Raw genomic sequence first — 12,104 nt, 5'->3', positions numbered from 1 at the left:
GGAGGCAGATGCTTAACCGGCCGAGCCACTCAGGCGCCCCTGAAAATATCTATTTTTTAAAATGAATCCTAATCTAGCTTCAGCATGTTTTGTGGTCCCGGCAGCAAGGCCATAAGCATCATTTCTGGCCTCTTTACCAGGGTTAGGATTGACTTTGGCAGAGCCAGACTATCATGGGTGGGTGACCAGCCCAACTCTGGAACAAAGGCTAAATGGGGGTGGATGGAGTCATGGAGATGCAACTGGAGCCAGGACAGGAAAAAAAAAATGTAGTTGAACCCTAATTAGGAGTTAGGGAAGGATAGAACATTGCCCGAGGGAGTAGTTGAAGCAACTTTTCTAGCTCAGGTAAGTTTAACATTTGGTAGAAGGAAGAAGGAAACACAGAGATGATCCAAAATGTCAGGACAGCCTGCTGGCTATTTTGTTGCCTGCCCCTTCAGAAGGCAAATCTGAGTCACCGCACAGTCGGGTGGACTAGGTGCCACACAATTATATGTGTAGTTTTAAATCTGGACTCAAGAGCCCCAAAGGCAGGTTGATTCAGCTGCTTATTTGTGACTGAAGGAGAGTATTAAAGTATTCAGAAATGCATTAAACACACTTATCTCTAATTACTTATAGAGGGTGGGGTTAGCCCAGAGTGGGGTCGTCTCACTAAATAATGCAGAAGAAATTCCATTAAAAGATTAATTCACTAAGGAAAGAGTGTGCTATTCCCAGAATAAAAGTAGCCATAAAATATGGGAGATCCTGCTGAGACAAAGCTGCCACTGCTGCTAATGGGTTATTTTTGGCAACGTATTTTGGAATAAGGTACAATTATTGAAGACACATAAAGAATTAGACCTGCATTAAAACAGAGCACATATTTTTTTTTTCACAAAATATAAAGTTTAGGGAAAGTTTATGGTGAAGAGTTTTTGGATGAAAGGAGGCTGTGGGAAATAAAATATATTATCCCTTTGAGTTGAAACTCTTCTCTTTTTTCTCTGTTGTAATTAGCCATACATGACAATGGCTGCAGGAATTAAAATGTACTTATCTTTGAAGTAAAAATACCAGGTTAAAAAAAATTCAAGCTCACAGATAGCGAGGCAAAGTACTATAAGATGCTTTACATATATTACATACATTACAAATTTATTATATAATCAGTGGGTTGGTAAGTCTGAAGTCCTCCTTTTAAGGGTTGATTCCAATGAAAGAAAGAATTTAAGTATGGAAATAATTACTAGACTCGGGTTAAGAAGGCTGCTAGGCAGTAAAATACCTGATTTATCACCCCCTCTCCCAAAAATACACACTGTTTGAAACAATTCGCAAAATCAGTTGTAAATTATAACACCTTGGGGATTAAACACATTGGTCAAACTCTCGGAATCACTCCAGGAGAAATTTTATTAACTAAGTGTTCAAAAGGCTCCTCCTATAAGATGCTATGTTCAGGATGCTATAAGAAAGTTTCCGTGTATCCCAAGGCTCCAGAGATATGGGGTCTTACAGGTGAGCAGCTGGTGGTTACTTCTTTCACCCCAGACCAACACTTCTCTCTCTGCTTGTACTCAGGCCTGCGGTTTGGTTTCAGTAATGCACCTGGAGGAGGACAAGCGTGAGCCGTGATTCACCAGCAGCCAGGTGAGGGAAGGGAATAGAGGTGCAAAACCAGGAAAGGTGAGTGGAATGGTAGCCGCCAGAGGTTTGCATTTCTATATACTACTTTTAGCAAGCAATGAACCACAAACTGCCTCAAATAATTATGGAAGAATGACCCTTCTACCTGGTTTAACACTTAAGTAGCAGATCTTAGTGGATGTCTTCATTTTGTATGGCAATAGTTAGTTAGCCATTTGGGAAAAAGAATAATTCAGATCCTCATACATCAAAAGAAATTCCAGATGAACTAAAGAATTAGATGTAAGTGATTAAGCTATAAAATTAAGAATTAAGTAACGGATTATCTGAGTTTGGGATGGGAAAGGACTTCTTAGCTACAAAAGTCAATGGAAAAATATCTAAAAAGTCAAGTTTGTAATAATTTGACCACATAGAATACATATTACTCTGTATGCATATTTGACAACTAAGGCAAACAAAATAAAAATATAAAATTGAATATTTACAAAATTATTATAGAGGTGAACTAATTGTACTTGTTAACAAGAACCTCTCCCCCTAAATGAAATTAAAATGAACAAAGGATATGAAAAGGCAATTTATAAATTTAACATTTTATGAAAATAGCAAATAATATATTAAAGTGACCAGCCTCCCTAGGAACTAACCAGATCAAAATGAAAACAAGATCGTTTCTTTTAAATTATTAAATGGCAAAGAGTTGTTAAAAAGACAAGACACAAATGTAAGTCGGCAAAGATGCTCTAGTCATCAGATAGAGCACTTTGGGATATTTGTCAAATTTTACTTTGCTTCAGTAAATTTTCTTTCATTTACTAATGAACTAGTCAGAAGTATAAGGATTTATATATCAAGATATTTATTCATTAATTTATCAAAAGTTTGAAATGACCCCAATGCTCCAAACTTAGACTAATCTTATGTAAATTATAGTGTAGCCAGAAAATATTCTCTTTTAGCTATTTATTTTTAATCTAATTATTAATTTAGTTTTCCAAAATGTTGGTAGTTGAAGTTGTAATTAGCAACATGAGGAATATTCAGAGAATAATGAGCTTTTTGAGGTGTAACAAATACTTTATTCTACTTCAAAATGAAAGTAGTTTATTTTTCTGATTAAAAAAAATATGAAATTATGGAGGAGGCAGGGCAAGATGGCGGAAGAGTAGGGTCCCCAAGTCACCTGTCCCCACCAAATTACCTAGATAACTTTCCAATCATCCTGAAAAAAAAATATAAAATTAAAATAAGAAACTGAAGCAACGCAGAAAACCCAAAGGAAGAAGCAAAAGGGAATAAAAAACCCACCAGCTGTCAGAGATAAAAGAGATGTTAAGTTAATGAATATCCTTCCATATTCAATACCCTCTGTGCATACATGTAGGCACACGCTCTCATGCATAGACTTACACAATATTATTTTCATGGAGAATTTGAGCATGCTCAAATTGAATTTATTTCTTATCATTTGAGATATTATAGACAGGTTTCCAAGTCAAAATTATAAACTCAGTCATCATCTGTAATGATTGCATACTATCCTATCGCATATTTGTTCCAAAATTTAGTTAACTGTTCTTTCATTGATGGATATATTTTTTTAAAGATTTATTTTTCTACTTTAGAGAGAGCGAGCAAGCACACACATGAAGGGGGAGGCCCAGAGGGCGAAGGAGGGACTCTCAAGCAGACTCTCTGCTGAGCGAGGAGCCCCACACAGGGCTTGGTCTCAGGAACTTGAGATCATGACCTAAGCCGAAATCAAGAGTCAGACACTCAACCAACTGAGCCACCCAGGCGCCCCTTTTGATGGATATTTTTATCAACTAGACAGGGCAAGGGCGAATGCAGCTGTGAGTTTGTTTTTAGGGGAGATCCTCTGTCCCCTTGGTTGTCTATTTTCTTACAGCACAAAGAATGCCTCCCATACAGTTAATAAGCTTTGGGAACATAGCCACAAAGCACTCTGGGTGACCCCCCAAACTGGGCAATGGTTTGTTTGACATCACCAACTGAAGGTTTCAGCAACCCTTGAAGAAACAGGTTTCCAGCTGCCAGAGGAATCCTTGTTCCTTCGAAGCTGAATTTGCCTGGCCCCAGTGAGCCCACTCTGGGCAATCTGAGTTCATAGGGTCACGGACCAGACAATCCTGTCCCTCCCCACAGGGACATTGTCCTGAAGATTCTGATTAAGAATCACTTCTAATTAAGATCTAGTTCTGGAAAAAATTAAAATTACCGAAAGGTCACTTCTGGGGCTGGAGGGCTGAACTTGCCTTTTTTTCTTTCTTTTAGGTCTGGAGTTACAGTTGCAAGGAATTCCATGGTCTGTCCCATCAGGCCTGACTCAGATTGGTTTGCAAATTACTTTCTGCAAAATTCCACTTTGCACATTGGAATCTTACCTCTAACTCTTACTTTTCCCATTGCGTTTCTGCTATTGGATCCTAGCTCTTCCCGCTTCCGACTAGAATGCCTAGCTAGGGAGTGTGTGGCATAATGCAGAAATGCGCAAAGGAAAACACGTGGACATTAAAAAACAAAACAAAACAAAACAAAAACCCAAAACTTCGTATGGCATCACACACAATTCCACATCCTTCAATTAATAGATTTGCAAGATATTGGGATGCCTGGGTGGCTCAGCGGTTGAGCATCTGCCTTCCACTCAGGGTGTGCTCCTGGAGTCCCGGGATCAAGTCCCTGCATGGAGCCTGCTTCTTCCTCTGCCTGTGTCTCTGCCTCTCTCTCTGTCTTTCATAAATAAAATAAAATAAAATAAGATTTGCAAGATATTTTTATGTAATTACTATTCTTATAAAACATTTAAGTGACACCAGAGTTATCTAAAACTAATCCCAGATATGACTTCCAATTTCACTCTGCTTAAGACAGTATGACTTCCCAAGGTCTACCATGTAAAGGATCGATCTCTTATCCTGCATGGTAAAAAGACTTTATAATCTGACCCAACTACCTCTCTCCCCTCATTCCCCACCATCCCTTATTATGTACACTATCAAAAAATGTTACCATATCATCATTTGGCTCATATTTTATCACTTTGTGGCTCAGCGGAAGTTTCTACCTTTGGCTAGAGTAGGGGCTTCTCAACCCTGGGCACCCATTAACATCACCTGGAGAACACTGACAACACCTTTTCACTTGCTTATATTTCAAATTTTAAAATTTTAAGTGATTTTAGATTTATAGAAGATTTATAAAGATAAAAGTTCCTATATGCCCATCACTAGCTCCACCTAGTGTTAACATCATATATTACCACACTACATTTATCAAAACTAAAAAATCAACGTTGGTTCATTCATAACTCAACACAGATTTCATTTGGATTTCACCTGTTTTCCGCTTACATCCTTCGTCTGATTAAAGATCCAAATTAGGGAACCACATAGTATTTACACGACATGTCTCCTTTGTCTCCTCCAATCTGTGAAAACTTCTTCTTCTTTCTTCTTCTTCTTCTCCTTCTTCTTCTCTTCTTCTTCTTCTTCTTCTTCTTCTTCTTCTTCTTCTTCTTCTTCTTCTTCTTCTTCTTCTTCTTCTTGCTTTTTCTTTTTGCTTTTTTGCTTTTTCTTCTTCTTGCTTCTTCTTTTTGCTTTTTTGGAACTTGACGCTTGTAAAGAGCACGAGTCAGGTATTTTGCAGAAAATTCTTCCAGTTTGTTTGATATTTTCTTATCATTAAACTGGGGTTCTGGGTTTGGGCGAAGACTATCACAGAGGTTGTATGCTCTTTTTGTTGCTTCATATCAGGGGACACATAATAGCAACATGATGATGTTGAACTTGGTCAAAGTGGTGTCTACCAGATTTCTCCACTGTACTGTGACTGTTTTTCTCTTTCTGTACATATTAGTCATGAGTTCAGCCTACACTCAGGGTAAGGGAATTAACCCTCAGTTTTTGGAGGGAAAAGTACATCAAAAATATGGCCATAAAACCATAAAACCACTAAAACCACCACAATAACTAATATTTTGAGGGATTACTTTAAAGCTATGCAAATATCCTATTTTTCTGTAAAGGTTTGCCCACTTGACTTTCACGTCCATCTATGTGTCATGCCTCCAGCAATTGTTACTCTGGTATTCTCCAGGTGATTTTCTATATCCCTCATTTCTTCTGTGTTTATTAATTGGACTTCTATGTAAGGAAGATTTTCCCCTTCACCCCATCTATTTAATTATTCAATTGCAAATGAATTTGAGGGTATTTATTTATGCCTGGGTTATAATCTAATCCTACCTTTATTTTGTAAATTATTCCAGCTTTGGCCACCGGGGGCTCCTTCAGGCTGGCCCCTTTGTACTTAAGGCAAGCTCCCCTCACCCTCCACCCCCATTTTTTTTTTTTTAAACAACACTTTCTTATTCCAATGCTACAAATAGGCTCCAGGTTTATCTTGTATTTTCCCTGCTTCAGGCCTTAGAGTTCATCATTTCTCTGAGGATCCCTGTTTCCTTTTTTTTTTTTTTAAAGATTCTATTTATTTATTCACGAGAGACACACAGAGAGAGATAGAGACACAGGCAGAGGGAGAAACAGGCTCCTTGCAAGAAGCCTGATGTGGGACTCCATCCCAGATCCCGGGACCATATCCTGAGCAGAGGCTCAACCGCTGAGCCACCCAGGTGTCCAGAGCCCTGTTTCCTTTTATTTAGAATCTAAGGTCCTATGTTAGGTGTGTTCATTATTAGTGGGGTGTCATTGCTTCTAGGCCCTCTCAGTGGATAGAACTAGGAAATGGATGCATAATAACCCAGGAATACATATATACTTTTATTTCTATATGTTTCTGTCTGCAAATATATGAAAACAAACACAAATTCATACTAATACCTTCAACTCTAATCCAGCATCACAGGCTTCATTTTAGCCTTCCCTAGGGAACATTTTTAAATGTCCTTGTCTGGGCCCCAACACAAGTTAATTAAATAGAAAGCTCCAGGGAGTCCTGCCTCCACTGATATTAAAAAAATAAAAAAGAAATCTCCCCAGGTAATTTTAATGTTCTTTTTTTTTTAAAGATTTATTTATTTATTCATGAGAGACACAGACTGAGAGAGAGATAGAGACACAGGCAGAGGGAGAAGCAGTATCCTCCCAGGTAGCCCAATGCAGGACTCGATCCTGGATCCCGGGATCATGACCTGAGCCGAAGGCAGGTACCCAACCACTGAACCACACAGGCATCCCTAATGTTTCCTAATGAGGGTTGGGAACTACTGGTCTACAGTGGTTTTTCCCAGTTTATCCTTCTGACTAGGGTCTACTCAATCACCTAGTGCCTCTATTCAGCCTTCCAGCATCCCCAAGCTATAATCTCCTTCCTTCCCCAAGCTCACGTCATTGCTTTGTTCCAATATGTGGTCTAGGCCTTGCATCATTGACTATACTTACCTCTTTAGATAATGGTCTTATTCAACAATTAATGAGCCCCTCAATAGCAGCTGACAGTCTCATTATCTGCTTGTCTTCATAGCTGTCAGACTGAGAGAACAAATATTGGTCACCAGCCCTAGAAGGGAGACCTCCACTGGCAGCCCATGAACAGGTCAGCCTCACCCCTGGACCCTTCTCAGACACCAAATGGATTTAGGGAAAAGGGCTGGAGTATCTAGTGATTCTTCTGGGGAGGGAAAGGAATGAGAAGAAGCTCAAAATCAGGGATATGATTGCAAAGGACTCTATTAAGAGTAAGTCACACCCTCTGAATTTTCTGGCCAGTCTTGTATGACCTGGGAAGCTTGTGTTACAGAAGTAAAAACTATGCACATGCCTGAAAATTGGGAAGAGCACAGAGAAATATTAAGAGTCATTATATTAAGGAGAAAGAGCCAAACATGTATTCCTGTAGTTGTTACGGTTATAAAACTCTTTTGATGAAAAACATTATTTTGATTTTTTTTCTTGGTGAAAGTTTCAATATCTAGTCCCATGAAATGAATGTGTAACAAAACCCTTAGAAGTGGCATCAGTAACATCCGATTTTACCTCTAGCAGTCAAGAAAGGAGGAACATAGTGGGCAGGGAAAAGAATAATTTTAAAGTGAGTGATTGATGTATCTAAGTTATTCGTTTAAAAGGGATCAGTTACCAAGGGAAAAATAATTTAATAGAAAACCAGGAAAACGAAAGAGTCCACTATGAGTACTATTCAAAGTCTTGCCTATTTGGAAAATTGTGTAGTGTTACTCAAAGTACTTCTGAGTCCACAGTTGCCAGAACAAAAATCACAAATGAAATGGGGGAAAGAAGTGCATACATAGTACATTTCTAAAAACAGAGCAACATATTATGGATGACACTTGAGGTGGCTGGGTATTTGCAACATTGACAGCAGAGTTTTAATCGAGATTGACACGGACACTTCCCCTCACAGCCCAGGACTTCAGCACAGGAGCTACTAGATAAATATTTGTTGACTGACTGGCAGGGAATTTCTCTAGACTAGGGTGAAATTATAATGGGAGTTGAGTGAGGTGGGAGATTGTCTCGAGGATTCCTCCCATGCACTTTCTCCTCTTTTGGTCTTGCTCTCTCTACCTAATCCCTAGAGTTTGCATTGCTCCAGTGGAAAGCCATTTGACTTCATAAACAAAGGGGGTAATTGAAAATTTAAAGAGATCTTATAGGGGAAAGGAAATAACCAGAACGAAGGAACAGTCTGCAGTTGGCCATCAAGCATGGGTAAAGATTAGCAGGGGAGATGTTTCTTGGTCAGAGGTCTTTCCTTTAATCATGCCATGTTACATATGCCCACCATCACCGTCATCAACTTAGTATTCAAAGTGGAGTCAAAGAAAAGTTCAAAGTGGCATGTACTGACTTAGGGAGACATTTATGAACAGTTTGGAGACACATAAGATCACAGGAAATGTCACTTGAGAAGTGTTGATAGAGATCTCCCAGTAGAAATGCATGATTTCTTCAGAATTTATATTTGTAACTAAACCCTTGTGGTTGCAAGCCATTCACTGGTTAGATATGCAGAATAATCGATATTTGGAAGAAGAATATAAAAAAAGATGAAGGAAATGCAAGTGCCTTTTCAAGAATCTTCTGTTTTGTTCATGTTTAATGAGTGCTCTTTCATGGGAATTCAGCAGCACGCCGAGGTTAGGGGCTGTATGGGATTTATCTCAGATTTCCTCATCTACCACGCAGAAACTGATACAGAACCAACTGTTGTTGGATGAACTTTTAATATTTAGGACCTTAGGAGCAGGTTTTAAGTGACTACTAGGTTTGATATTCTTTTTTTGCACATTGGGGAACTGAGACCCAGAGAGAGTAACTCGTTTGTTTGAAACTATTGGAAAACCAGTGACAGCACTGGGAATTAAATACATAATTTCTACTCCTGGTCAGTCACTTGTAGGAAATGATTAGCCTGATTTTCCTTTCCGGCAGATTTGGGTCACACCCACAGCCAACTTTTCCATTAGGCCCAATGCCCACAGCTCATGACACTTTTAGGGGCCCACAGAAAAGTTTTAATCTCTTTTAAAATCTGAAGAAAATCTATAAAATAAAATTTTAAAATTTAAGTTTAAATTAAATCCAGTCATTTTATTTAAATTAAAAGGTAAATTTCTTTTAAAATCTGAAGAAAAAAGTTGTATCAACGCAGTCATAAAATGTCATCTTTAGGGATCCCTGGGTGGCGCAGCGGTTTGGCACCTGCCTTTGGCCCAGGACGCAATCCTGGAGACCCGTGATCGAATCCCGTGTCAGGCTCCCTGCTTCTCCCTCTGCCTGTGTCTCTGCCTCTCTCTCTCTCTCTCTGTGTGTGTGACTATCATGAATAAATAAATAAAATCTAAAAAAAAAAGTCATCTTTAGTAACTTTCTAATGGAGGAGGGGGCCCACGAGAGTCATAACACCGCCCTGATAGCAGCTCCCCTCCTACTGCAAATGTGAGGAGACACACTGGCATATGCTCTCAGGACAACAGAAACCACCATCAATGTAAGACAGGAGGACAATTTTCAAAATAAGGTCTTTCAGTCATAGCTTCTCTACAGCCCTCTTTTAAAGGTTAAGCTCAGGGCACCTGGGTGGCTCAGGGGCTGAGCATCTGCCTTTGGCTTAGGTCATGATCCCAGGATCCTGAGATCGAGTCCCACATCAGGCTCCCTGAGGAGCCTGTTTCTCCCTCTGCCTGTGTCTCTGCCTCTCTCTGTCTCTTAAGAATAAATAAATAAAATCTTCAAAAAAAAAGTTAGACCTCACAGAGGTCTAATTTACATACAGTTAAATCCACTCTTTTGCTGTATAGCTCTATGAGTTTTGACAACTTCATATAGTTATAAACCCATCACCACTATCACGATAAAGACTATTTCTACCATCCTGTAATGTTTGCCTGAAAAACCAAAATAATAGAATTGCCTTTCTCAGAGTGAGAGAAGAGCTACAGTCCAAGGGTTTGAATTTAGACATGTTAAGTTTGAGATACTTACTAGACATCCAAAGAAGGAGGAGAACTGAGTAGGCAGTTGGATAAACAGACGTGGAGTTTGGGGGAGAGGTCTTGGGTGGGAGGTGTACATTTATTAAGAGTCAGGATGTAGAGGATATTTGAGGTCACAAGAAGGGATGGGAGCGCCTAGCAAGTGAGTACAGTCACAGAATAGGAGAGGCTCAGAGACTGATCCTAAGGCCCACGAGTGATTAGAGGGACCAGCCAAGCAGATGGAAATAACAGACCTTAATTAGTAGGGCTCTTCATTCAAAGGTCTTAAGGGTTAAATGAACATATGGAAAGTACTTAGAAGCACCTAGAAAGTGCTTAGTAAGTGAGAGCCTTATTTATTTATTTATTTATTTATTTATTTATTTATTTATTTATTTACCTGATCCCCTAAGGCTCAGTGGTTGAGCGCCTGCCTCCGGCCCGGGGAGTGATCCTGGAGACCTGGGATGGAGTCCCGCATCGAGCTCCCTGCGTGGAACTGGCTTCTCCCTCTGCCTGTGTCTCTGCCTCTCTCTCTCTCTCTCTCCTCTCATGAATAAATAAATAAAATATTTTTAAAAGATTACAAGATTCATTAATTCTACAAATGTGTACTGAGTACCCACTGTGTGCTATAAACATTGATCTGGGTGCTGGGGAAATGGCAGTGAGAAAATAGACAAAATTCTTTGCTCTCTAGTGAGAAGAGGGCAGAAGGGCCAATGACAAAATAAATAGGTAAAATATATAGTATATCAGATGGAGGAGACTCACAACTGAACATTAAGTGCCACGGTCAGGGGTAGGGTGGGACCATTTGAAATCTTACGTTCCTGAGAGGCATCACTGATGTGACTTTTGAAGGTGAGGGAGAAGAGTGAATGGGGAAACAGAATTTCTGGCAGAGGGAAGAGCATGTGCAAAGGCCCTGAGGTGGAAGCCTGGTTGATGTGCCCAAGGAGACAGAGTAACTTGAATAGCAGCAGAAGAAAGAGCAGGCTGGGAGGTCAAGGTGGAGGCCCTGCAGATCATGTGGGGCCTTGTAAGTCATTTCATGACTTCGGCTTTTATTCCAGCGAGAAAGGAGTACTCCATGGAGGCTGCATTGATATCTCTATCTTCTTATAATCTTTGTCCTATGCCAACTTGTCCTGTGAGGACACCCAGATAGAAGCACACTCGTTATATTCAAGGTCTCAACAAGCAAGAGAGTATGATTTGGAAAGACTTAACCTTAGGAAGTTTAAAATTCATTCATTCCTCCATTCCACAAGCATTTATTGGTCCCAGAAGATAAAAACAGGCCTCACAACACCGATACACGTAACAGCACTGAGACGGAAATGTGTAGTATTTACAACAGTTACAGGGCCATGTCCTGGATTAACATCAATTTAAAGAAGTCCTGCCCACGCGGGAATTCCAGCGGCCTCATCTTACAGATGAGGAAACTGAAGCCAGAAATGTTAGGCTCCTTTCCCAAGGTCAGATGCTGCGGAAAGTGGCGCTCGTATTTTCTTTGCCACCAAGGGATCTTACAAAGCACGAGATGCCTCCTCTTTTCTTTCTGTACCTCCATTAGCACCAGATACGGTGTTGGGTAAAATAATAACAGTCCAACTACAAAAGTGTAGGCAGATTCTCATGATGTTCTGCTGTTAAATAAAAAAGCCCCAGTGAATAGGCCAGCCTTTCCCTCTTCCCTTTGCCTGTATCAAATGCGGGAAGTGCTCTCTGCAGAAATTCAACCCCATTGTCCCCGGCACAGTGACCCATTCAGTCGCCTGGGCTGGTGCAACAAAGGAGCATCCCATGCCACCGCCAGCATCGCGCGGAGAGGCTGGTCAGCCTGGGACAGGGGATTTGATTCACCGGCTTCGTTTGTTATATCCTGAAAATGAAAAGATTAGAATAAATGATCTCTGAGGTCACTTTCAGTTTGAGAATTTTAGATTCTGATGGGACAGTAGCTGGAGATTTGTGC

The 12,104-nt window shown here is 40.0% G+C and overlaps 1 long non-coding RNA gene across 3 annotated transcripts in view; it reads left to right on the top strand.

Moving 5' to 3' along the window:
* Positions 1-10,670, top strand: part of LOC112670654 (uncharacterized) — a 56,113-nt gene extending 45,443 nt beyond the window's left edge. Inside the window, exons 2-4 of one of the 3 annotated variants that reach the window (XR_007402080.1) lie at positions 1,570-1,638; positions 7,144-7,215; positions 10,534-10,670. This is a non-coding gene — a long non-coding RNA (uncharacterized LOC112670654). Of the gene's footprint in view, positions 1-1,569; positions 1,675-3,933; positions 4,421-7,143; positions 7,216-10,533 lie in introns of those variants that run through there. The other 2 variants (XR_004804545.2, XR_003143113.3) reach the window with 2 other exon arrangements.
* Positions 10,671-12,104: the final 1,434 nt, after the last annotated feature.

Source organism: Canis lupus, chromosome 14, assembly GCF_003254725.2.
Source record: "Canis lupus dingo isolate Sandy chromosome 14, ASM325472v2, whole genome shotgun sequence".
NCBI lineage: Eukaryota > Metazoa > Chordata > Mammalia > Carnivora > Canidae > Canis > Canis lupus.
The sequence above is the reverse complement of the archived record's forward strand: the minus strand, read 5'-3'. Positions and strand labels throughout refer to the sequence as shown.